We start from the raw sequence: 25354 nt of genomic DNA, 5'->3' as shown, positions 1-25354 counted from the left end.
GATGACTTATCTCCAGTGGCTTCATATGTATTAAAATTTTGTGCATGAAGATACTTAACAAAGTGTCTTGATGGAATCTTTGATGGGAATAGAAGATTTTAACCTAGATTTTGAAAAACAGTCTATTGTCTATTGTAGTTGTGTTTTACGTGTGTTTTTTTATTTTTCAGAAAGATCATAAATGTTATTTGGCTTCCAGTTAGTATCCTTAGTATTCAGTTGGAGGTTTCATTTGTGATGTTCTTCTTTAAGCAAGGAAATCCTCATATTTCGTATGTTTTTCTCCCTTCTCCTGTCTGCCTATTTACTTCAAGCCCTGAGGCATATATTAGTGCTGCAGTTAATAATCTGTAATCTGTGTCTGTAATCAATATTTTATTTTTATACCAGTCCTCCTGTCCTTGAAGTTTTGAACATTTATCCGTATTATGTACTAGTAGGGTATTCTGTCCAGTAATACAGTAGCTATTATCTGAAAGCATTGTTTATTTTTATGAATTATATATTCAAATTCCTAAATTCACTTGTAGTTGCAGCGTTTGAAAGTGCTAGTTGCTTGAAAGATGAGAATTAATTCTCATTTGTTGATGGTAATGGCTTTTCCTTTTGTAATTTTAACACTGATCCCTGAGGTAACCAACTGCTAACATCTTATTGAGCTTAGGAGGATTTCATTTATGTTCGTGCTTTTGTGGTTCTTTGGGCTTTGTGGTCTTTACAGAGCCTCAAGGGGCAGAGACCTAATTTTCTTTTAAGTGGGACCTATTACATTAAAACCGCTAAAACTCACAGCAGAATCCAATGATTGGTATGAATACTTGAAATTACCTTCAACTCAGCTAAAATAACCCTGTGTCAAGCTTGTAGGGTTTTCTTAGTATAATAAATGTACCTTTTAACTGAAAGCAGAAGTCAGTCATGTATTTTGTACCTGGTACGATGCTTACCTGCCATGTATTAAATAAATAATGATGGCATCTCTAAATAGGCAGTGTAGAAACAGACTAGTAATCAAAAAAGAAAATCTGCACACTTTGCATTTTCTTCTGGCTTTCTTTATGTTTCCTGGTGGTTAGATAACTGTGTAAGTTAGCCTCAAAGTTGGACTTTTGTGTAATCATACTAGATATCAACTTTTATTTTTGTTGTTGAAACTCTTGTTCATCAGCATAGAGAAATTCTTGTTCGTCACTATATGGCAGATCATTACCATTTGCAGTCACATTAAATAAGATGGGGTTTTACAAACACTCAGCTGACAAATTCTCAGTTTCTCTTACCTGACTCACATCCCATAAGGTGAGAGATTGAGCTTCACTGTCTTGCATGAGAACTAATGTCAATTAATTGCTGTTTAAAATGCTTGGCTGTACAGGACTTTACTTCCTTTGTCCACATGTGAAGATGTAGGGACATATAGATGTAGTCTGTATTCTCATTTTCATGTGACCTTTGTTGGTCTGGTTTTCTTTTATCAGTCTTTACGGATGTATGTTTAAATGTAGGTGATCTGTGTGAGCACTAGAAGTTCTGCCATTGTTTTTCCAGGATTCACACAGTGACATTTCTTAACAAGGAAGCCAGTTAAATAAATGTTTAGGGCTGCAACAGAAATATTTTCTTCCAGACAGATAGTGATGGGAAGGGAGGATATGCATTAGTATGCATATGTATTAGATTCCTTTTGGTACTCTTCAGTACCATTGTAGACAGCTTTAGGTGCAATTCAGAATATTTTAATATTATTCTGATCCGAAACAATCCTTGTCCTATAGACTACTCTCCTTTAGGACCTACATTTTATGGAGATGCAAGATTGCTCCTTACTAGAATTTTAGAACACTTGAAAGTGAAATCTCATTGGTAAAGAGAAAATAATGATAAAAATTGAAGTACGAAGCAAGTGCAGTTAAAAAACAAACAAAAGTCCTGTGAGTTCTCTGGCTCAATATTGTCTTTATCTGAAGGAAGTCTGAGAATGAAAGTCTGTTAAAATTTTTCCTTAGATATTGATAAGATGGAAAAGAGAATTGTTTGCCCTGGAAACTCTGGGACTACTCAGAAAGAAGCCATTGGAAACAGGCTTTTTATATCTTCATTAGAATCTCTTTAAATGCAAGTCTTGTGCAAGCAATCTTGTCTAGTGAGAAATACTGTATGAGTGGTCTAATATCCTTGAAGGACAGCATAGAAGTAAGTGCAGAAATATTTTTATCACTTGTTTTTAGGAAAGGACGGATGTAAAAACCAGTTTCAATTTTGAACTCAACTAATTTAAGACTTGAAATGTTTATTTAAAATATCTCCAACTGGTAAAAAGCAATTTTTATTATTTAAATTTCATAAAATAAATGTAAAAGGATTATAAATGAAATATATTTAACATCCAGAACAGATTGTGATAGACAGATTTAATAGTACCAATGCTGTTTTCTGTGTTCTTTCTTCTGAAAGGTATTTTTAGAAAAGGAGAACGTTTTGGGTCAGTATTGGCTGCTTCTCCTTTAGCTTAAGTTTCCAAGAAGGAAGAGAAGGGAGGGAACAGATTTATGCAGACTGCATATTCTTTTATTAATTTTATTAATTTATATTTCTAGCTCTTTATTATCTTTTAACCACAGGAATTTAATAGAACTGAAAGAAAAACACTTTTAATGCAGCTCACAATTAAACTGAATAGGGGGATGGAAGAATGATTCAGAGGAATCTCTAGGTTAAGCAGTGCTTTAAATTTCCCAATTTTTTCCTCTTTATGTGGCAGTAAACTGTCATTCTAAGGATGTGGGTTGGAAGATGTTTATAAAGTAAGAAAAAAGAAAAAATATACGTATTTTATATTTTCCATTTGGCATTCTGAATAACATTTGCATTGGGAAAGCAAACAGTCTGTAACTGTAAGACTATAAATTATGCCAAAATGAATGTACACCCATAAATGAGATTGTCTTGGTCAACGTCCTTTAGTTATAAGCAGTTTTCTCTTTTGAGGAGAGGGAAGACACTGTTAATTCAAGACTAACTGCATTATTGTCACCTGTTAGTTGGTAGATATTTTTGGTAGATAATATCTACCTATCTATCAGTTCATAGATAATTGAGTAGACAATTGAGTAGAAAACAGTTATCCTAGTTTGTTTGTTTGTTTTTCTGATTGGATGATATTGTCTAGTTCTGTTCTGATTTTCTTTCCTCCTTCCAAGTAGAACAGAAAATTAAAAAAATAAAAAAAATAAAAAAAATATTTTTTTCAGTGCTTTCAAAGTAGGTGTGATTTCTTCAGTGTTACTCTGTTAAACTGATTGATCCTCATTTTGGTAATCATTTACCTTGTGTTGTTACCATCAGATAGTTGTTTTTTTTTTCCTCCCATCTTGCCTCTTTAATTTTCCATTACGGTAATGCTACTGAAAATATTAAAAAGAAGATATTTTTCTAATATATTTTCACTTTGTTCAATAGATGTTCAAAACCATCCAGTAATTTTAGACTTAACCCTTTCAAAAATTGCTTTATGAAGATTAGAAAAGCTTTAGTCAACTTCTTAAAGATACTGTGATGAATTAGTGTCCTGTGTCACTTAAGCAATTTTGCACATATAACCCATCATGCCCTGTTCTGCAACCTGGAGGGTTGTCTTGGCTTCTGAAAATAAACCTCTTAACTTTAATAGAAGTAAACTTCATCCACCTACGTCATAGTGACTATTCAGTTTAAGTAGCAATGGAATAAGGTTTATGTTAGTTAGACATCAGAGGAGATAAAAAATAAAAAATAATAATAAAAAAAAAAGCAGTAGGATTCTTTTTGCTACATTGCTTAGACTGTGGAGTTTTCTTTTATAGTTCACAATTTAATATCCAGTAAAACTGGGAAAATGTTTGATCATTAACATCAGTGACAAGCACATCCATTATCTTTTTATGAAACGTTAAAGGTGTTGTCAGGAGATGGCACTTTATTCTGGCTTTGCTGTACTACCAAAGGGTCTCTGATGAGCTTTTTTCTATTCTCGCTTTCCTAATATGTTTGAGTAAAAATGATAGATGAATAAAAAATTATATATTATTGCCTAATTAAAAGTACATTACTTTTAAAGTAAAGATGAGAAATTAATAACAAAACACATCAAAACGTGAAGTTAAAAATAATTCATTTAAGTTTTCTGAATTGGAAGAACATATAAAGAATGTAATTCATAAATACTTTTGGAGATCCTCTAATGGAGACAAGTTTCCAATAGAGTTGTAGTTATTAAGTGTTTATAAATGATTTTTTATCATTTTGGGGTTACACAGCAGAGAATTTGCCCAGAAGGCCTTATCTGATCCCACCTTATCCTTGGCCATTACTGTTTCACGGGATGAAACACTCCAAATGAATTTGATGCTGGATAAATAGAAGAGGCTAAGAAAGAAAGCACTTTGCAGTTGTCTATTCCCTCTTGTGATGTACTTCGCATGGTTTGATTTACACATACTTGAAATTCTAATAATATATTAGACAATTCTTATTTAATATAGTAGGTAATCTCTGGTCAGCCCAGATTGCAGGACACCCAGGCATAGCTCATCTAGATTTACAGTGTCCTAATTTCATAGGTCCGTTAATAGAATTAGCATTTGGATCTCAAACCAGCTCTAATTAATGACATTTTACTGGCTTTTTTGTGAGCTAGTACCAGCCAAAGGGAGTCGTGTATGCAGTGAAGCAGAGAAAGGAAGATTGCCACACTTGAAGCTGTACCATCAAAATGACAAAATGGACTTGCAGTAAACAATAGGTTATTGACTAGATATGTTTAAAGGGTCAACTGCAGTGCACAGCAGGCAAGATATTTATGAAATGGGAACCCTGAATATATAGTGCACTTTTAAAATGAACCATTTCTTTTCTATTTGTGCTTTTTCTAGCACAACAAATTGACATTATCCATCTGCTTAGATAGATGGCTATATATGTGTTTCTTTATTTTTCAGGCCACAAAGACATCATTTTGTTTGCCACTGAATAGGTTTCCATCTTGGTACAGGCACACTTTAAGTAACAGTTTTATTCTAATGGTTGTCACTAGACTTCTTTTTGGTAAACAGAAAAATAACAAATAGCAAATTTAAAAACTATTCATTTTGGCATAAGAGCAGTCTATGCCATTTCTGTAAAGAGAAATTAATTTTTGGTAAGATAAGTTCCCTTGATCAATATTTAATCATATAATAAAAATATTCCAGTTTTTCCAAATAGCAGACTAATCTTTGAGCTCATAATAAACTTCAACTTGATAATATTTGCAAAATAAGAAGGAGAAAGCGTTCACTGAAGACAAATTATAGACATCTTACTGCCTCAGAAAATATCAAAATCTTTGACCCAATTATCCTACGTGAAGGTATTTGTAATTCTTACCATCTAGATATGTATTTCTACCTTCACGTTCCTTCAAGTAACACCTGACTAAATTAGTTTAACGCTATCATTGATCCATGTGCAAAACCTCCATTCTACAATATTACAGATGTTTCATGTCTACAAAATAACCTGTATTATATACTATACAACATCCCAAGCCTTTGTGTGTTGTCGTGTGACAGCAGACCTGTCAGGATGCCAGACTTGGCCCTGTCCTTACAAGCAAACATAATTTAGCCTTCCCTGCTTTTGCCAGGATGCCAGACGTCCCAGGAAAGGATCTGTCTTTTTGCAAGCCAAGAGTTGGGGATGAATTAGGACTTTGTTGCAATCTGATCTCACTGCAGAGTATTCCAACACTGAAATAATCCTTTGAGTTTCCAATATTCTGATTTTCAACCAAGGTAGGAAGATAGTAAGAAATATGCCACAGCTCAACGTCTAGGCTAGATCTGTACCCAAACTCAGTGGACCAGGTGCTCTTCATTCCTAAGTTTTACACTGTGCCTTCCCTGACCTCCAATTCATGCCCAAATGAAGCAAATGAAGATTCATTTGAAACTTTTTATAGAAGTAGCAGGACATGAAGATAGCATGCTTCTGAAGTCCCAGCTCATTTTGTTTTATTACATATATTTAAATGGTGTCAAGTTTTCTGAAGTTAAAATGAAGCAATTCTGTATACTGTTCAACCTTGGTAGCAATAGATAACTTGGCAGGAATCTCATTTGCAAATGTTGAAATGTTACTCTCATTTTTCACACATTTCAAATGCTTAATATTGCTCAATTTTTATGTTTTGTGTGTGTGCAATGTAGTTTACACATAGTGGTAGTAACTCAAATACTGATGGTCTTTGATGTAATGCCTTATGATAATTTTGAATCAATTGAACAAGATCTGTATTTTAAGGTTGTAACAGAACTTTTTAACAGCTAAAAAGAGTAATGCGAGCACTAGATTTAAGGACCCCAAACTCTCTTGGCAGCAGTATAGGTCCTAAATTCTTTCTTCAATTTAATGGGTGATCTGTGTGCAAATGACCACCTTAGCTAACACAGAAGAAATGTACGCTAAAATATAGCACTTTGCATTACTTTCCAACTGGAATATATATAAGACTGCATTGCTTGATATACTGATTTCTCACATTCCATGATACACTGAAAAAAATAAATATTATTTTATTGAAAATTAAATTTGATTACATGCACTGCACAACAAACTTCTAGGTGAAGGTCTTCAAAAGGCCATTTTAAATGGTGGATATTGGTTAAAACCCCTTATTAAGCGAATATGAAAACAGCCTTCAACAAAACACAAATAATAGATACTAACATCTTTATCAAAGTGTTCTGAGTCTCTCTTGTGTTGTAAGTGTTGCAAGCTAAACATCTTTGAAAAAAGTAAGGTGACATATCTCAACTGTTGGAAATTTCTTCATGTATCATTGCTCAAAATGACAATCAGGGCAGAAATTATTATTTTTTTCATTATTTTGCAGTAATATTTCACTCTTTATGTGCCAAAATTTTAATGAAATAGAATAAAAAAATGGTGAGTAGTCTTTCTCTGAGGGGTTCACTACATGTTCAAGAAATCTACTGATTTTAAAATGATTTTTGCTGTATATTTGTCTGCCGGTGAATGTTGATTTCATGAAATCTCCCATATTCCTTATAATTTACTCATCTTTTCAACACTTTTCACCAGGATTCTGGCTGAGCAATTTTCCATTGCCAGGAGTATGCTCTAAAATATTTTTAGATTGCTTTGTTTTTAATTAGGTGATAATGAAGTGTTCAGTACAGAAGTACAAAACAAAAGTATAGAAATGGTATAATGCCAAAGAAATTCAAAAAGAGAAGGCAAATGTGTCCCTAACCTGTTTTCCTTATTTAAGTTTTAATGTCATGTGACTTCAAGCATTTATTGGCATCATCTTACTGATTTGAACAAGAAGCATATGGGTAAATTATTTTTTTCCCCAGAAAGTTTGTTTCCATCTCTACTTGTCAGTACAATGCATTGCACATTAGTTGATTTGCTTTTGTGACTGTAATTTCCCTTTCAACTTCAGCAAAGTACTGTAGCTCAACTGAAAATGGTTTTGCATTTCATCTGCAAGGCTTTATTAAAGCGCTGAGACACAATAGGGTGTGCTTTACAGAGCCATTAATGTGTGCCCCATGTGTGTTGTGAGGCATGAGGCCAAAGGCCATGTGCTTTCAGCTATCCATGAACCATATTAATGACCCTGTAAAATACACTCTTGAGTGTCCTAATGCTATTATAATTACTCACTTTATTATTACATGCCTCTTTGAAAAAAATTCTCTAAATATTTTCCTTTCCCTTTTATATAGTCCTTAACTAGGAGGGCTAATTTATGAGAGACTAAAAGGGAAATGTTCACAATAAAAAGAGTATTAACATTCTTTTCACCATTTCTTTCCAGTAATTTAAAATGTTGTCATTTAACACTTCCTAGGCTTGCACATCCTGTGTGTTCAAAGCTTACAAACCATTTTGTTACCAAGTTTTTCCTGTTGTAGTTAACAGTCGTATGTATGTGCATTGATAGGGTTTTGTTTCTCATTAGCTTTCTTAAATTTATATTAAAAAGAGAACTTAAAATGAAAAAGATCTTATTATTTCATACATTTTATTTTTAAAGGAGAAAGAAGGAAAAAGAATTCACTTGCCTTGACCCTGCTAGTGTAGGTCTTTTCTAATATGGGATTTCTCCAGTTGGAAAGGTGCTTTTTAAATGTTAGGGTTAGATAATAAGTTTCTGTCTTCATTTTCCAGCAATCACAAAATTCAACCTCTGAAGTTTCTTTTGTAATTACTGTGGGCAAACAAATTTACCAACAGGAGTATATTCAACAGGTGTAGTGGAACCAAAAATTTTGAAGAGTTTTAAATATAATAAATACTTTTAATCTTTTTTCTTCAGACATACAAAATATGAAAAAAATAATATTGCATGGATGTAGTGTCAAAGATGTGGCAGAGGGTCAGAAATAATTTGGATTATCTTGCAGACATGGAAAAGAAACCTTCCTGCAGACAGTGCTGTTTTGTGACCCATTGCAGGTTACCACAGAGCAAGACCTCATGCAAACAGCTGTCATAAAAAGATCTTCAGCTTTGCTAGAACCTTATCTATTCTCACTATGACCAGCCACAAATAGAAAATACTGTGTGCTGGACCAAAGAAGCTATGCTGTGCCTGTAGGAGAGCCACTTGCTGCAGTGCCCGTGAAGGAGATGGCAGTTCTGCTGCTGCTGCCTCAAGTGACAAGGAAAAGTGGCACAATGTCTTTGGTTTTCTCTCTTATTCCTGTTGTTGTAAGCACCTTCGTAGCCTACCCCCATACAGCTCATCACATTGTTCCAGCATAGCTCTGGAAATTTTTCAATATTGTACTAGCATTATGTGGATCTTTCTCTGCTTTTGTGTTGGAAAAATGGGCCTGAGCAGGTGTATTTCCCATTAATGATTGAATGCTGGTTGTTGGATGACATAAATAGATAAACAAAGTTCCTTTCCCTGGCTATACAGAGCAGAGCTTTTGTCATGAGGTATGCACTTTTCATTTACACAAGCGCTTAGTCAGTCTTCTGGTGCTAAAACTTTTGAGTCCTTTAAAACCTTTTATCATCGCGTTCTCTGTGGTGCTTCAGTGTATCCTCCCTGGAGATCTGCACAACTTGGGGAAAGATAATCAATCTCACTCTGAAAGAAACAAAATTACTTCTGACGATCAATGTCCGCTAATACTTACTTGTTCAAGTCATCCTGCAAAGTTGCAGCACCCAGCAGAAACATATTCAGAACGTGGCTCTTGACCTCCCACTGCAAAGCATGCACTATATGCAGGGAGCCAAAAGAACTGAAAACAAGCATGTGAAAGGGTTTGGTTTTCACTGGCTTCAATTTAAGCTTGTATAGAATGAGGAAGATTTTTCCAAAAACAGTCATCTTCACAGGAAATCATCCTCAAGTGGGATGGGGGAGAGAAACAGAGAGATAACAGTGTGAGAACTCCTGGATTGAGACCAAGTTCACTAGGAAAAGCAAAAGCTGCACGCACAAGCAAAGTGAAACCAGGAATCCATTCACGGCTTCCTATCAGCAGGCAGCTGTTCAGCCACTTCCAGGAGAGTGGGGATAGTCACCCAGAACAGTTTATTGAGAAGACAAAGAAACTGTGGATAAACCCCACAGTTATCCTAGTATTATCCAGAAATTAAATATTGAGGGATGAAGAATAAAATGGTCACAGGTTGGATCAAGTAAAGTCTTATGCTGTCATTTTTTCAATTGGAATTTTTTTTCTGGTAAGGAAAAAAATTTCCAGTGAGTGGAAGACTGATTTTTCTCTCCCTTCTTCACCTGCTTTTTCTCTTAAGAAGGAATCCAACGTGAACTTAACCTACACTCATGAAATGTAGGCTTGTTTTAGTTTGATGCCAATTATTTAGGTTCAGCCTAACAACCAATGACCTATTTGGGTTTGTTTTTTTCCTTTGTTTTCATCATGCTAAGATGTTTCCTCTGTGTTCTCACTCATCCCACTGTGTCTTTTCCACACCATTTTGCCATTCCTGAGCACCTATTTTTTCACATCTCTTGACACATATTGAAAAATCACATGTTGATGAAGACCAATTTCTTAACTAAAACCTGCCTACGCCATGGGTGAACACATCGCTTAGGGTACATTAGCAAAATTCCGAAACCTTACTTCTTGGAAGCTGATCATACACTAAAAGCAGCAAAAGGAAAAAAAATGAAATTGCCAATTACAGCTAATAGCTTTCTACAATTGACATGTATAAAGCAGATTGAAGGTGCTTTTAATAGCAGCTTCTCAGTAAATGCAAGTAGTGAAATGCTTTAAAATGAAGCAGTTGCAAAAAGCAGGTTAAATGTCCTGTGCTTAACAATTTGCAGCATACAGAAGGCTGTGTTAGAGACATCTTTGGGGATTTCTCTCTAAGAATACAACTGATAAATGGTCTTGTTTTCCTTTCCCTTGAGAGTGTTTACATCCATCTGATACCTTTTGATGCATTTCTTTAAAAAAATCCTTCTAAAACAATGTTAGTTTAAAATAATATGAAAAAGTGAAAGCAATGCTACTGATAAAACTCATTATTTCATTATGTTTTGCATTAATATCGACTCTTTAACATAAATATCACACAGGTAAATGAAAATAAAGTTCCATTTTTTCTTCTGAAAGCAGAAAATTTATTCTATGTATTAAATCAGTCAGTTTTCAGAAGGATTATAACTGATTTTAGTGATGAAAGAATTTAAAAAAAAAATAGGAAAGAACTTGTTAATACTAAAATAAGTGCAAAAACAAAGCTCACTCACCAAAACAGCGCTTTCTGAACGTTGTTTTATATTTGTATTTTTCAGTGCAGTGTAAAGCACATGAAGTGCAGATGAAAGGTTAAGAGAGTAATAAACAAAGGCTTGAATGTGATTTTGATGGGTAAGCTGCTCTTTGATCTTCAGGCTATAAAACACTGCTACCTGGGTCAGCGCTAACACTCAGCACAACAAACAATCAGTTGTTTGGTGCAGAATAGAATTCGCAATTCCTTTTTTTTTATGCTATGAAAGGAAACATTCTTATGTCATACTAAAGGAAAAAAAGGGAGAATGTAGGTGTTTTATCATTTCGTGTGGTTTAAAGCAACATTAAATGTGTGTTTATTAAATATTTTCTTCAAAGTGCTCTGATCATTAACACGCAATGCTGTAGAAGGGGATTTTTATCAAGTACTGAGTAACGATGATCGTGAAAGCACTATAATAGTATATGAGATTACTCAAAACCAGGAACGAAATTGCAGGTTACATGATAACTAAAAAAGATCAGTGCTTCTTTTAATTCCATTAGATAAAATTACATTTCCTACTGTACCCCACTGTTCTCATTTGTTATAATTTCCATGTTTCCCTACACGAGAAAGAAGTAGAAAATCATTTCTTTCTTTAGAAATATGTCTACTTCTTTTTAAGATTCTTAGTTTTGCTTATACTTTCCAAATACAATTATAACTGGGCTCTCAGGTCTGAAGCTGTGCCATTTGCACATTGCTCCTTGCTGAGGGCAACAGTCATCCAGTTCTCTCAGGTGTCCAGCTTATTCTCACTTTCTGGATGTGGCTAACCTCAGCATCCTTCTTTAATAACACTTGAGTAAAAGCTTTTAAAGATTTCCTAATCCTAAATTTTTCTCTCACAACAGTGCAACTCCAAAGAGATGTCAGTGATTCTACCATGGCTTTACATCAGTCTGAAGCAAGAGGGCAATTTGGGATGGAAGGGAGGCTGTCTCAAAAGAATGATAAATGGAAAGAGTAGAGTAGAAAGTCTAGACCCTTTAAAAAATGAGTTCGATGTTTCTTTCTGTATACCTCGTCTTTGTTGTTAAAATTGTTTTTGTGATTTTAAAATGGCTCGTTATTTCTGTTGTTCCTGATTAGCTATGACTGTGGAGAGTTCTACTGATAGCAGTTAGATTGCTTACATGTATAAAATTAACATATAATAGATGTTTATAGAATCTGAGCCTTGGAGAATACAGTGAAGAAAATAGCAAAATTTTGCTCTGATGGAAATGGCAAAATTTTTCCCTTTTGAATCTTTTTCAGTGTAGAAAAAGTGTGATTTCAATCTGGCCATAATTCTTTTATATATCTATTATAAAATAAATATTACTTATTCTAAGATCACATAGAAAAAATAATTTCTTGTTCTTTATTATTCTAATAAAACCTTTTAGTATTTTACAGGACCAGAACAGTAAAAATTATTTAAAAACAAAAATTGTACATTGAAAACATTTTTTTTTTCAATTAAAGCTACACTCACACTAACTTTTTTCCCATACAAGATAGTTGCAAGATTATCACATACTATAACATTAGTTCTATCACAAAAGCAAAAGTCTGACCATATCTTTTAATAGTGGCCTTGATTCTGGCAAATTTCAGGTAATAAAAAAATCATTAATTTTAAATGTGTTGGATCAAGCCCTGTATTTGTAATGTGATGTAATTGTCCACTGCATTTATGACATCTGGCAATATAATTCTTGGAAAATACTAACCCAGTCACAAGGAAAGCACTAGATAGTAATTATTGGTGCAGGATTAGCTATGAGACAATGCTCAGTCAAGTGCAAAAAAACTACTCAGAAGATTTCTTCAGCAAAAATTAGGAAATTAATTCAGAATGTATATTTATTTATATGTTATATTGCTCCTATCATGATGATATCCACTTGAAGTTGATATAAGCTGTTGCTACTTACAGTAGACTTCCATTTTGATCTATCAGAGCATGAAGGATATACATATTTATTCTATAATTTTTTCTCTAGTGATTGCTGCTGCTGAAAATTTGGCTAGCAGGAAAGAACTGACACACCGTAAGTTTGAGCTGGTACGATGTATCACAACGTGGTGATGAGCTGTTTGGGTTTGATGTATGGAAAAACAAAAACAACAACATATTTTGTTGCACTTTACAATAGTTTCTGAGCAGACTAGACAATACTAGAAATGCTCAGGTTGTTAAACCTATCTCTAGATTACTCTAATGCCCCTGCATATTATTTATCCATCTGTCAGTTGTACCTGACCAATTTATTAATGACTGTCTCATTTGTCTCATTCGGGGGGGGGGGAAGAGGGGCTTTTAACCTGAGATTTCCTATACTATAGCTATGTACTGTCAAATTATTTGGTTTCTGGAATGCAACAAGCAGATTAGTAAGATATATCTCATTCTACATTTTCATTGTGATCGCATTTGTTTTGTTTCTCAGCCAGTGAACGCTGGCCTCGCTGCCTGCCTGTACACAGCTGAGTGGAAACCATGAGGGGAAAGATTATTACTTGCTTCTTGTTCTACACCAAATAGCAGGTAGCAATGGCATTTCCTTTCCCTTGATCCTGCAGCTTATACTAGGCACTTTACACTAGTGAGTGCATAATACTTAAAGCTATTGCAGTACGATGCACCCTCAGAGACTCTATTCCAGGATTTCACGTCAAGGAGCTTGAGTGCTGTGTTGAATTGTGTGACCCATAGGGAAGTTAATAAAGGACCTGTGTAGATCTGAAAGCTAGAGTATGCTGTATCCTTACATTTGGAGTAGTAATAGAAGAGAAACAAGAAATTTGGCATTATTATCCGTCTATTTTACAGAAAGTTGTGTTTAATCTCTTGTCCTTCCCATAAAAAGCTTAATTCCAAGTGAAATGAAATCCAATATCATAGCTAGTCTATAGCTAGTCTTGTATTTTTCCCCCCAAATAATGCCTCTAGGTCTTTAAAAAGAAAATAATGATGATTGAAGAAAAAATGACTACATTGGTAACTGTTATTTAAGCAATTTAATTGGTCAGCCACTGTGCTGTATATTTTTATGGGACATACATTGTTTGCTACTTTTTTATGGTATATGATTTGCATTAATAGAAAAAGGAAAAACCAAATATGTAATCGAAATAGTTTTTCCAGACAGGCCTGTTGCTGCATAGCTCTCAATATTATTTTCAGAAACTGCCTATGCCAATATTTCTATTTTTGCTGTAGAGAATAATTAAATTGTAATGCCTAAGGCTATCTGAAATTGTATCTGTAAAGAAAGTCGCTGAAGTAAAATGTGTCATCGCATGAGGGATGGCACAGAGAAAATAGAACAGTAATATCTGAATTATTCTTCTAATTAGCTTAGATTCATTGTTGTTTCCAGTAGTTGAGTTATATGGTTTCTAGAGCTTAGTAGGGAGAAAAACAGAGGGAGATGCATGTAACTGGCATGTGTACAGATGATACCAAATGGCATACATGATTTTCTATCAGTGTTTTGAGTTTAAAAGTATAGTGTTTCTTTCAATACCTCCTTTTCTTTCTCTCATCTCAAAGATATTTTAGCTCTCCTTTTTGATCACTTGTGTATCTAAAAGAAAGGTTCTCCCACCCCCATCATCATTAGCTCAGTAAATCTAGGTGTCATCTGCCTAACAGCGTAATGAGCAGTAATAGCTCATAATGACCATAATAAGCACTAACAGCTGAACATGTCAAATATACTGGAAAAAAGAATAGTTCCCTATGGGACTCCAGCCTCCTCAAAGTGGAGTTACAAAGTGCTACTGTTACAAAGTGAACTACTGAACTGCAGTGCAACCACAGCTTGTTCCAAAAAAATCTTTTATAGAGGAAGCCAATGTATAAGTGACATTTCTTGACACTATATTCATTATAAAGTAAGATTTCTCAGAGGAATTTGAAACAAAACAGATATTTGAGTTTCCAATCAAACATGAAGGGCAAGTTCTTCTTATAAGGGCACAAGCACAATACAAACCTAACCCTGGCCATGGGCAACATACTGATTTGGTGTCTGATAAAGGTGGAACAGAATTTTATGAGAACTTTTAGGGCATTTAAGGAAGGATAGGACCTTAACATTACTGTTTTACCTTATATCTACAGCAAAAGCAGGTCCTAGGAATAAATAACTGCAGTTCAGTCAGATAGGCTATATGCTATTCATCCTACAGTGCTTGCAGCTCCATATTTCCCAAATTAATTTGATAGATCTATCTTACACAAAAGCTTGTTGATTTTGCAGTGCTTGTATTTCAGACCTTTGGGAATATTCAGACATTTTGTAATATTTTTGGCTTTGTTTTACTGATCTGTCACAGTGAAAGACTTTCTAGATTTACCTGGAAATTTATACCGTTACAGATATCATCATGCTTCCCTTGATACTGGATGACACTCCATGCAAGAAATAATACTGTTTAGTAATTAAATGGTCTTTTACACTTCTATAAAATCTCAGCTATATTTTGATCCTTTCTGTTTTATTTTTTCTTTGAGTTTTACTGATTGCAGTACTTTCTGGCTTACTCAACATAAATCTTCCAACTAAAATGTTTTAACCCTACCATTGCAGCAGAATTTGAGGTGAATTCAGGCCTGGTTTGTATGCCACTGGCTAAGGCAATCCTTTGTAAAAATCAATTCAGCCTTTTCTTTAGTATTTCAGAGATGCTGTGATTTCTCTCAGGTCTTGGAAAATTTTAAAAGCCATGGCTTCCAAAGAGGAAGACATAATTGTACTTATCTGTTTACAGAGTGATTGGCTATTTATTTTGTCCTAGTGTATGAGACTTTTAAACTACAGTGTAATGCCTGGTTTTCAATCCCACAATGAACACAGCAAAATCATAAGAAAAATTATGTTATCAAGTGTTTCCTCAAGCAAATTCTGGGCATCAAAGATGTTATTGAAGTAATGCCATTGTCTAAAATTGATACGGTTTTCTTCCACTCAAACCAGCAGCTGAAGTATTCATCAAGTTTTTAAGTACATGAATATTCTTCTCAGTAAGTGGTCCAGTTTGTTTCACCTCCGGTAATTACATTCATGTGGATATGTTTGCTACATCAAGGCCTGAGAGGTTAAGAGTGTCAACATCTATCAGACAAACAAGCACATCTAAGGGAATATAAAAAATCTTCACTAATTAGTAAAAACAGAAAGCCCGAATGTCTTAGTCTTCTAAAGAGCCATGTCACTGAGGCCTGATGGTGAGTATGGAGTCAAGGTTTTGACTGTGCCACCTGTTCACTGTACAGAGCAACAGACTGCAGAGATGTTGGCAAACGTCTATGAAACCTTTTCAGGTGGATACTTTTTCAAGGTATATTGGTCTGCAACGTTTCTGTGGTGGGAAAAATCGTTGCTGGTTCCATAAAAAAAACAACAACTTTGGGATGGTATATAAAAGAAGAAATCAGAAACTTCTCTAAATAGTAAGATTTTTTTTTACCATAGAGCAATCACTGTATATACAATGTTATTCTTACCCCAATTGAGATCAGTCATAGAAAGTCCTGTAAGAAAGACAGCATGACTCCTCTGTGCCTACTGCCAAAAAAAAAAAAAAAAAGTGTCTGTACTTGCCTGTATGTGTTTATGTGAATATACACAGGCACACATATAGGCTACAACAATTATTGTATATATTGTACCACTACAAATATGTGGTAATGCTTGGCATGTGCTTGAGGTATCACATGAGTTTATGGAACACATTTAAGCTTAATGATTTCCCTATAAAATGCATATGACACATCCCAGGTGAGATACAAGAAAATAGACTTTTCAAAAGCTCACCCCTGGGTCAATAAGAAGCAGAGATGACAGTTCCTCCTACTAACTTAGTCATCTGAAAATGCTGTCACAAACAGGCTGATCAATATTTGCCTAGTTCAGATATCTCACATGCTGATTTTGCAAATCCCTCGGTCTATGAAAACACAAAACAAAATATTCAGAAAATGGGGGATCTTTAAGAAAAAGAGTAAAAGTCCTTCAGTCAAGGATGCCTTTTAGAGTAGTGCTATAATAAAACTTACTGTTTTTTAAAGAGCTATGAGTCTCTACAGAATATAGATAAGAAACCAGTACTTAAGTGACAGTACCGATAATTAGGGAAGCCAACTGTTTAGTATGACATGTATCTTGCTTCTACCTTTTTCTTTCTCTCCCTCTTTTTCTTGTTCTCTCACTCTCTCTCTCTCTCTTTTTTTTTTTTTTTTGACTTCACAGATAACCATCTGCTTTATAGCAATTTTTCTTGATTCTGACAAGGATCGGATTTCTTTTATTACTGTCCTATTTCTGTAACTTATGTGGAGTAGGAATGCATAAATCTGAAATGTTTTTTAAGGGATTAGTAAAATTGTGCAAAGTGGGTTCCTACCTGAAATTAAGTCCTATTTTTTATCCATAAATGATTACTTGAAATCTATAGAAATTTTACTCAAAAAACTCTATCCCACAGAAGGTGGGACCACCTTCTCCAAAGTCTCTGAAATTTCACTTATTTCTACGTCATTGTGAATGAATAAGTGTCAACAGGAAAAACCGACCACCACCAACAAAAAAAACAGCAATCTGAATATTTTGATTTTTGTCTGGAACGTGTAAGTTACTAATATCTAGCTCAGACTTCTTATTCTCCAGGTCATAATTAGTGTAAATTTATGTAAATCATTAAATACTGTATTGTTTTTTTTTTTTTTTTCTTTTTTCCACTTTGTAACTGTTGTTAAATCACATGCACATCACATAAATACAGATCTCTAGGCTCTGTAGAGATCACCATAGGCAGAATTCTTTGCCTTTACTTACTAAGTATTTCTACATGCTAATAGTGGTTCCTTCTGTCTTTTAAATGTATTAACCAGTTCATTTGGATAAATCAAGGGCAACTGCTAATGAGAGCTATCAAAGTTACCAGAGGGACCAGCATAAAGGGAATGGAACACTGCAGTTATAACATATTTTATGGGAGAGAGCACCAGATTCAATGAACTTGTGAGGACACAAGTTTAAATTTAGAGGTTTATTAACATCATTCTTTCTTTCCAGTTTTTGTCTTGTACTATTTTATAGGATAAATATCTATCCTGCATTTTTAGTTTAGACAGATAACTTCGCATTTTCCAGCATGAAGTCTGGCTGTTTCCCCTAGGAATTTCAGGCAGAAACAGCCTTCCAACTATTGTTAGACTGTCCTACACACTGTCCTAGTGACACCAGATCTAATTGGCCTATGAACCACTGTGAAAGACTCTTACTGTAACAGCTATAAAAACATTTTTGCAGGTGTTGCTTGCTTACCCAAATGGAAAACTTCCAACTCTGGTCAAGGTTTTGTTTTGTTTTTAAAAAGAAAGTAAACCCAAAATATAAAATTTAGTCTTGAATTGACATCAGCTGGGAAGAAGATGCTCTGTGGTTCAGGTGATACAGAAATCAAATCCAAACAAGAATGAGTCAGGCCTTAGAAAACAGATCTGAGAAGCTGCTAATTAGGAAAGCAAAGATGGTACACAGTTGGTTATTTCTATAATTATTATGTAGATCATTTCATATCTACTTATTTGTAACTTTTAAATTGCTTGTTATGGCATCGAGTACCTTGGGATTGTACACCAGCTAAAAAGATCATATTGATGTATTATACTTGGTGTCCTAACAACTTTTGCAGATAGTTCTTTTTGATGATCCATCAGGATGATATTCTTCTTCCTTCATTCTGACTATTCATCTTTTGATGGAAAAAAAAGGTATTAAACAGGTTTTACATGAAAAAAAAATTCTGCCGGCTCTATTCACTGTGAAGCAGGAACATAATTTGTGTTTGTAAGTTAGAGTACAGGCAAGGAGCATTTGGGGGGAAACAGCATTGGTTTGGGGTCTTTGTTTGTTTTGTGGTTTTGCCTCTGGCTTTTGTTTCCCCTGACAGTGTTAAGCTATGCAGGGAAAAGGGACAACTTTTTCCTTACTCATAAAAATACTTGAGAAAAATTACTCCTTTTTGCTTTTACGATGGCACAGAATATACTGGTTGGATTTTTTTTTCCCTTGAGCTTTGTTTTCCGTTTTCCTTTCCTTTTTTTCTTCAGGGAAAATTACTGGTAGACTTCATTTATTTCACTTCCCTCCTCTATTTGCTCCTCTTTGATGTTAGCTTTTAGTAATTTATTTAAGAACAACATACAAAGAGTGGTAGCGAGAATTTTAATGCAGCTCCTTAGTTATAATTATGAAAAAGTGGGAATATATTTCCTTGTGTATGTCATTTATAACATTTTGGGCAATCAGACAGTGTGCTGCTAACTGATTGCCTTTGGGAATATGAACTTTGCATGTGCCCTAGTCAGACTCCAAACTTCTTTCTGAGTTCTTGACTCTTGTGCCACTTACCCCCTCTCTTGAACTGCCTCTGTTAAGAGGCTCCAGTAGTGAATCCTTGACTGAGGTGTTACACCACTGAGATGTAATTAAGCGTGACAGGAGGTTAGCTCGTACTGGTGACTGAGCTGACAGGTATAAAGTTTTCTGGCAACAGGCATCTGCCAAATTGTATGATGACGTTGTGAGTGCTGATAGCTGGGGTCACCTGAGAGCTGACCTGAGTCTGGCAGCTTATATAAGGGCAGAAGTTGGACTCCTTGGCATTTCTGGGAGTTCAGAAAGAGGGGAATGTCCTTGAATTGTGAGTTTGATGAAACAAGGGCTCTCCTTGTCACACAAGAGACTCTTTCTTCAAGGAGGAGTCTGAGCTACAAAGAGGAGTGTTGTATTTGGGAAAGCTGTTGTATTTCAGTAGCCTTAACATATGTCTAAGCTGTCAAGAAATTTATGTCCTATTTCATGCTGAGGTAACCACATTATGTGCATTTTAGTTTACTCCCAGACTTGTTTTCTGAGTGAGGAAATGCGTTTTTCTGAAATGAAATCTAGGTGCAGTTGTTTTCATAGCTTACTTCAGAGACTACTGCCCAGAGGCAGTGTGGTTGAGACCATGCCAGTTGGCTCCGGTGCCCAGTGCTTCCCTGTAGCAGTGTCTCAGCACTGTCTTCTGACATCTACGTGCTACTGGGCTTCCCAGGCTGATTGCTTAGGAAATCCAGCAATGCTTTCTCATTACAACTTCATCACAACTTGCTTTTTGCAGGTTTACAATATGCAGGTGACTGGAGAACTGAACAACTCAGCTCAGTACATGAGGTACTTCAGCCAGCTATGCTTATGCTTTCCTTACTATGGCCTTGGCTGTTCTTGTATTTCTCTGGCTTATATGGAGGCCAGGAGTTCCTTAGATAGCTATGGAGAGAGTGAGTCAGGCTTCTGCTTTCCATTACATTTAAATGGAAATTTATTGCCCTTCTCAATTTTGTTTTGTTTTGGTTTTTGTTTTGAAAGGCACAGTTTAGCTGTTGCAGTAAGGGTGTTTAATTCTCTGGTTTGCAGTATTCCACGAGGAAGAGGAAATGACTGTAATGGTCCCTTCTGGCCTTGGAAAGATTAGTAGTTATAAGTGTTTCCAGGCATCTGACTTGGAGCTTTGCCTTACCAAAAATGAGCTGCACAAATTCTTCACACCCAAGTACTCATACATTCCCTCCCCATCTTTTCTCCAAACATTTTGTTTCTTTATCTCTCATATACAGACCTGTCAAGTTTCATGAACTGACATAAGCCTCGCTTTCTTGATCTGTAGGACCATCTGATTGTTCATTCTGATTGTTCATTCATCCCCATCTCATGGTCTGATACATGTTCCCACTCTTCCAATTTTCATTATTTTGAGAGCTCTATTTCTGTCTTACCCGAAGAAAGTAGAAAACTTTTCTCATTGCATACTGGGCTTCTTCAGGATGTAGCATAGCTATGTAGCTTTATCCCTTTCATGTTCTGAAAGTTTTACTGTACTCACTGTCTCAAATACTGCATGTGATATGAGAGGTCTAAGGAAAAATTGACATTTATATTTAGACAGAAAAGATCACAGCAAATGTGCTAGAATTGAAAAGGTATGATTCATTTCTTTAAAGCATGTCAAGTTCACGGATACCTTGTTTTTGTCCTTTGTACAACTTCCTCCTAAACTCACAAAATAAAATAAAATCCCAGATTCCCAGACAATCATGGTTTCAACCTAATCTGCGTTTCTTAGTCGAAAGAATATACTGTCCCCAAACATCAACAGTTAGGGTGGGAATTTTATCAGTATCAGACAGTTGCATTATTTTAATGACTTACCATTTCTCTGAGTATTACATAATAGCATTTATGCACACCTTTTATTAAAAATAGCCGTTTGACACCCTAAAAAAAATAATAAATAAAAGAAGTAATTAGTGTTTTGGAATGCAGTAAAAATGAAAAATAAATTTGTATGAAGGTGACCTGTAAAAAAAGGTACTTTCATTATTTTCTATGCATATATGCCTTTAATAGAAAAATATGTATCGCAGGAACGTACTAGAATCTGATGATCCCTTTGAGTAGACAAGGTTTTCTTCCATTTTTTCCACCTTCCCATCATTATGGTAATGATCAGCTAATGTAATTCAACAACGTTTCCAATGAAAGGAGTCTTGAATACAGAAATACAAAAATACTACAAAAATAATATTTCACAATTTTGAAAAAATGTTATCCATCTGACTCTCCATCCCTTCAGAATGGTGTCTAAGAATGATACAGGCACAAGATACTTAGTATTGCAGCAGCACAACACTTAACATCAAACATAAGTGGAAGAACAATCTTTGTAATATAGGAGAAGAGAATCAGAGTTGGTTTCTTTTTGTTTCCTATCCACTTCTTGTTTAAAAGGGATTGTGACATAGTTTCTAGTTCTGTAGAACAGAAAATTGCTACCTATTATATTTGTTATACAGCTGTCATCATTCATTAATATTTATAGGGTGTTTTGAGATCTTCAGAGCTATATCCTGTAAGTGAATAATCATTCACTCCAGAAAACCAAAGGTATTAATATTAATAATTATTACTATTTTCTTTATATTTACTGTGTTACCTGAATTGAAAAAGTATGTGCTATTTCTCTCTTAATTTAAACAAAACAAAAGTTTTTGCATTTGCATTCTGAAAGCTGTATAGAGCAACACTGCTTGGAATTTCTCTTTTCAGAATATATCCACAAATTCAAATTGAAAAAAATAGTTATTTCCTTTCCTGGATCTCTATTACATGAAATAACAGCCTTGGATTTAACTATCATGCTTGTTACAGAAACTGAGCCTCTGTCATGCAGAGATTTGGTTTATTTTGTTCAAATACTGCCATTTAGACAGGTGTTTGGTGTGGTCTGCTTTCTTTTTTCATTCTTGCTGTTTATTAAAATGGACCATGATTTTTATCACTGCTTATCCTTCTGTAAACACACAACTTTAATTTCCAAAGGCATCTTCCTTCCTGAGTCCTATGGTAATCCTCAACCCACACATTATTGGTTTTCATTTCCTTTTGAATGTCAATTTTAAACCTTTAAATACTGAGCCCAAATTATTTTTTTTATATGGGCTCTTTATTCATCATATGGAGTAAATTGTCTGGAATAGGTCATTTATATGGTGCTGGACATTTTGCTAGTATAATATCTCTGGAAAAAAAAAAGTCTACAAGTCTACCCTCTTGTTTTTTGTTTTTTTTTTTTTCCCACTTTTATCATATTTGAGAAATAGTTTAGGTAAGATTAAGAAAGGTCTTTTGACAAAACTTTGGGTAGTATTTTAAGAACAGGTAAGCATGATCTGTTATAGATATTAATTGTTAGAGATTATGTAAAATTTGTGCGTGCTATTTATGGATTTGAATACACCGCTTGTGAAAGGTCTTGAGTTAATAACCCTGGAGAATGGTGATTTATTCTAAGAGTGGTTGCTGATCAAGAAATCACGGTAAAAGATTCTATAAAACATCTTCTCACAGGAAAGAAAATTGATTTTGAGAGGTTATGTTTAAAAGGAAAGAAGAAGAAATTCATGATAGGGATATAAATGTCCAGTTAGTTGCATGTAGAAATAAAGTACTCTGAGGCTGCTCAATATAAGTCAGAAGATTTTAACACAAATATATTATCTGGCTGTGCAGCGGGTATGAATTTGGAGATGAAAAGATCATTGCTGTGGATCTAGTTAGCTGTTGTGTCTGGGTGAGGAGGTGTTTCTCTTAATTTTTTTATAAATTTAATGCACTATAAAGTCTACCCCAAAAATGGTTTTAAAGATCTGTTCAGAGGTTTTCCTGATTCTGTCCCAGGAAGCTGTGCTGCAGGAGTTGAAAGGGACTGTGAAAGACTTGCCCCAGTCCCAATTTTATTTGATGCTATTATTGTCATTTGTGGGGCTTTTTTCTTCTGGAATTTTTGTGTGTTTGAAACTGACATAGCTGGGGCTGTTGCTGTGTTGCAAAACAATCACCTTAGCTCTGCCATTGTCAGTGGATCCCATATGACTGAACCTAAATAAAGGAGAAGTTCTGATGGACAACTGGAAGAATAGATGGAGAAAATAATAACTGAGTATCATAATTATTAATGTCACATTTAACACTACAATTATACAAAATTACTGATGTCTGTCATTTAAAACAAAAGAAATGATAATGTGAGGTGTAGATCATGATGATATTCTTTGTTAGAAGTATGGTATGTTGCTAAATTTCATTTTTTAAACAGACAAAAATCATGAGTATTTGTCAAGAATTCCAACGCACATGAATCTAGCTGGAAAAATCACCTTGGTCTCTCAGTTGTGGAATGGAGAAACAAGATTGGATAACAAATCTGTTGCAGTTCATTGCTGTGACAGCTAGTAGATGTACATATTGGCGATTTGCTTAGTAGATTACCATTTACTGTCACTTTTTAAAATTAGAATGTGATCTCCATTGTCTTTAATCTATTTGCATCATGGATGACAAATTTCTTTCCTTAAGGGTAATCCCTTATTATCAAAAAAATAATTTTACCCAGACTGTTCTGTGAAGAGGAAACCACCCTAAACTGTAAGCATCTGTAATCTCACAATTTCACTCTTCAAGAGCTGTATTATAAGTGCTGATTTATCATAGTTCTCAGAGCAATATTCTTCAACTGTAATCACATTTTACACCAATTAGAAAGGGTGCTCTCTAATTGCTTTGACTCTCCAGATCTCTGTCATAATGATATGTAGATAGATAGGTATCATAGGAAAGTGCTTCTTTTACTAGTCAAAAAAATGCTACTGGAAGATATAGTGCAGGTCTTTTCATCTAAGCTTCAGGAGATGATTCAGACTGTACAAAAGTTTGCAATGTACACATCACACATGAGTGTCCTATGATATTGGATGGTCAACATGAAGATTCTTGAAGATGTTATATTACCATTATTTCAGCTGAAGTCAACACAAGTAATGTATTGAAGTCAACACAGGCTCAGTTACACTGAAAGTCACTTTTTTTTTCCCCTTGATTCTCTTTGTTCTGTCATAGTAGGGAATCATGAATCTTGTATCTAGCCACCATACCCAGCGATGTTCAAATAGCATTCATGTAGCACAATCCAATGAATACTTCTTAATTTTTCTATTTTTGTTTTCCTATGCATGGAACTGAGCTCAGTTAAGGAAGTAGAAAGCCCATTGCAGGACCTGAACAAGGACTGATTGAAGTGTCCTCAAAAAGCCAGAAAAGTCTAAGTGGCACTAGAGTAATACATGGATTCTTCAGGCTGATAATTTAGCTGCTCTAAAAGGACAAATCAAGAATTGAAAACAAAGTTATCCTAGCTAAAAGCTAAGAAACTAAGAAAAAGCTGCACTGCGTAGAAATGCTGCAGTAAGAGCTGTGGGTAACTGGTTTATATGGAAAAATGCACAAAATTTTTTACTAACATGCATAGCATGGTTCAAGGGTAGAAAACTTTATCTGCACCTGCTGCAGATCCCCATAGGGAAGTAAACAAAAGTCATTTCATCATTGTTTTAGTATAAATAACTCTAAAGATGAATGATTAGTTCTTCCTAAATTAATTCAGATGACTATCACTAACTTTAAAATGATATATGCATTAGACATAAGTGTATGTATTTTACTTTCAACAGTTTATTAGGTGTTTTAATTTACAGAAAGAAACGTTCCATTTCTTTACGAAGAAAGAACTTAGAAAATAAATTGAAAAGTGAGGTTTATACTTTGTTTTACTTGGACTCTAGCATATATGGGCTGCAAAGAATGTGCTGTAGTGAAAACGTAGTGAAAAATTATAGAAGATAAAGTCATTTGAATGTCATCTGGTGATTCAATGGAAAAGAAAAAACATTGTCACCGATTCTCTCAATTTCCTCTTTAGACACTTTTATGATGTGAAACTTGGAGCTGAACTGTCCTCCTCAAAGGTCATGGAAAACAAAAGAAAATATTTTCCTATTGAAAAGGGCAGTCATTTTCTAAAATTCTCCTTCACTGGCCTGATTTCTCACTGCTTGTAGGTGAATCACTTTTAAATACAAGATAAA

The 25354-nt window shown here is 34.7% G+C and overlaps 1 protein-coding gene across 11 annotated transcripts in view; it reads left to right on the top strand.

The window, feature by feature from the left end:
• NLGN1 (neuroligin 1) overlaps positions 1-25354 on the top strand; it is a 423737-nt gene that overhangs the window by 231955 nt on the left and 166428 nt on the right. The window lies entirely within an intron of this gene.

Source organism: Aythya ferina, assembly GCF_964211825.1.
Source record: "Aythya ferina genome assembly, chromosome: 9".
Taxonomy (NCBI): domain Eukaryota; kingdom Metazoa; phylum Chordata; class Aves; order Anseriformes; family Anatidae; genus Aythya; species Aythya ferina.
Note: the sequence above shows the minus strand (reverse complement) of the source record. Positions and strands in the feature narration are given on the sequence as shown.